The sequence below is a fragment of the Limulus polyphemus genome, unplaced genomic scaffold, assembly GCF_000517525.1.
Source record: "Limulus polyphemus unplaced genomic scaffold, Limulus_polyphemus-2.1.2 Scaffold482, whole genome shotgun sequence".
Classification (NCBI taxonomy): domain Eukaryota; kingdom Metazoa; phylum Arthropoda; class Merostomata; order Xiphosura; family Limulidae; genus Limulus; species Limulus polyphemus.
Genome location: NW_013666092.1, coordinates 30,592 through 33,001, shown reverse-complemented (window position 1 = coordinate 33,001; position 2,410 = coordinate 30,592). Strand labels below are relative to the sequence as shown.

Here is a 2,410-nt window from a genome sequence, read left to right as displayed (position 1 = left end):
AAATCTTCATTGCTTTCACTGCAATTTATTTTTTTATTATTTAGGGAGCATTATAAATAGTTATGTTTTTAAAAGAAAAACTACTATTGTTATAAATAACACAATCAATTGAACTAAACTATGCATGCCTATTTAAATATATTTTACACATGGCTTGTGTATATATCATATATATATTATTCATACCTTCGGTGTATAGGATGCAAGCACATTTTGACATCAAATTTTGGGGTAAAAAAGTGCATCTTATATACCAAAAAATATGGTACTTCATTAGTATTCAACTCTGGACATAACTTTCTTTTATTATCAACATTTTCTCATCTAAAGCACTCTCCAGAATACTGAAATCTTGAAAAGTGGGAAGAAAATCACAGTTTTGTAAGCCACTCCAAAGAATAGCTGATTGATTAAATGGAGTATTCTGTACATGCTCTTTAATCTTTAAGCACATACAAGAAACTGTAGAACCCACATATCCATAGTTAGACTTTGGACATGCAATTTTATAGATTACATAAGAGCACTGCATTTTAAGAACACAGTCTTTAAACTTAAAATAATTACATTAATAAAATATCTGCTTAAAACCAGTTTTAAGTTGAATTTGAAGATAAATCTTACAATTCAAAACAGTTTTAATCTTCTTCTTTAATTCTAAATTGATTTACCAAACCAAATAAAAAAATTAAATTTAAAGTATTAATAACAAGTTTTTATGTATTTGTTATCACTGACGCATTTTTTAAACATTGTAGTACTGTCTGGAGTGGCAAAAAAATTCTAAAAGGACACAAAAACCTAATATAATAAATACATTTTTTTTATTTGTTACTTTCTAACATTTCACTAGAAGCCATTATCAGGGAAACATCTAAGCATAGTAACATATAGAGTTAGATTTAGTTATATCAAAAACTAGCGTAACCATGCTAATGGATACTGTTGATTTATCATGAAACACAACAATACTTTGTCTTTTTTAAGGTTTAAAGACCAGAAAATATGATGGAAAGAGGTGTGTCTATAATCTTGGTCCAGCCACAAAACAACTCAGGAAGGATAACCACAACCTGAGACCTCGAAAGGTTTTTATCACTACACTAAGAGAGTGTGAACAGCTAAGGGTAAAAAAAAAAGTGACTTGAGGGCCTGAGACTTGGTGGGTAAGTGTCTATAAAAGTGACTGAATGGACCACTGGGGGTAAAAAATCTGCCATATGAGAAGTGTGCTATATTCCCTAAGGTAACTTGTTCTCACATCAAGGAGCAATAGTAAAATATTCTTTGGAACACAGAGGTTACCAAGAATCACCTTCACCCTCTCCCCATGACACCATAGTTGTCTCTGCTTGGTGTTGGCCAAGACTCTACTATAGATATCTTGTTTCCATAGTCACTGTCCCCTGTGAGTGAGATGGAGCAAATTTCTACTCAGTTACTCAAGCAGGTCATTACTCAGATCAGTGAACTCAATGATAAGCAGTGTAATGCCTGATCTTGAGTCTTGATGGACCAGCACTTGGATGAAAAGCAGCTCAGTGATTAGGATACAGTTTAGTTCAGCTGCTCTAATGCTTTGATCCAGGAGAGAACCAAGCTATCAACTTCAATAAGTTCAAAGCTCATAAAAAGAGGTCCCTCAGAGAACTTAGCTGCTTGTAGCAGATGATTTGCATCACATACATGGGAAGGCACCTCCCATCATGATGTAAGCAGCCCATGAGGATATCCTTGTGGATAAGTTTAATAAGGGATTGCCAAGTGAAGCAATGTAGCATCTCTTGGGTGTAAGGAATATTCACACCTCGATGGAGGTATTATCTCTGGTGACTGGGTTTGAAGTGGTAAATTCAAACAGGTCACAGGAAAAGAAAAAGTCTACAGTGGCAGCTGCAGTAGCTCTACCTTGGCTGTTAGGATACTAAATGTTAACTGCCCACATGTTACTCTATAGCAGAATAGGCAAAAGCATCCATTTTGGCCAACTATCCCATCGGTACAGGAGGGTCATAGGCAAGCTTACTGTTGCTTCTTCTTCAAAAAAATTACCAAATCTAGGTTGGATCTGGCCACCAACCTGGTAAAATGCAGTAGTCAGCTTGCATTCAACATTTTATTGGTTAGTCTAGCTCATCTAGGGTTGAGTGGTGGTTGGTATGTGCCAATAAAGGCACAAAGCAAAGCTCTACAGTAACTCTGAAAATATATGACAGGCAAGAGTCAATCTTTACCTATCCAAAAAAACAATTTATACACCTGAATTTTGCCTTTTGTCTTTCCAAACAAAATACTTCCATACAATCAATATTACTTATTTTTTATGAAGTAATTTGAGCTTTTATTCTAAGTCACTACACCATGCAACCTCAGTTCAGTAGCACACATAGACCAAGTAATACATGTTTCC

General features: G+C 34.8%; 1 protein-coding gene across 1 annotated transcript in view; it reads right to left on the bottom strand.

Moving 5' to 3' along the window:
- The window catches only part of LOC106458536 (huntingtin-like), a 269,635-nt gene that overhangs the window by 239,323 nt on the left and 27,902 nt on the right, over window positions 1–2,410 (bottom strand). The gene's annotated exons all lie outside the window — the stretch shown is intronic.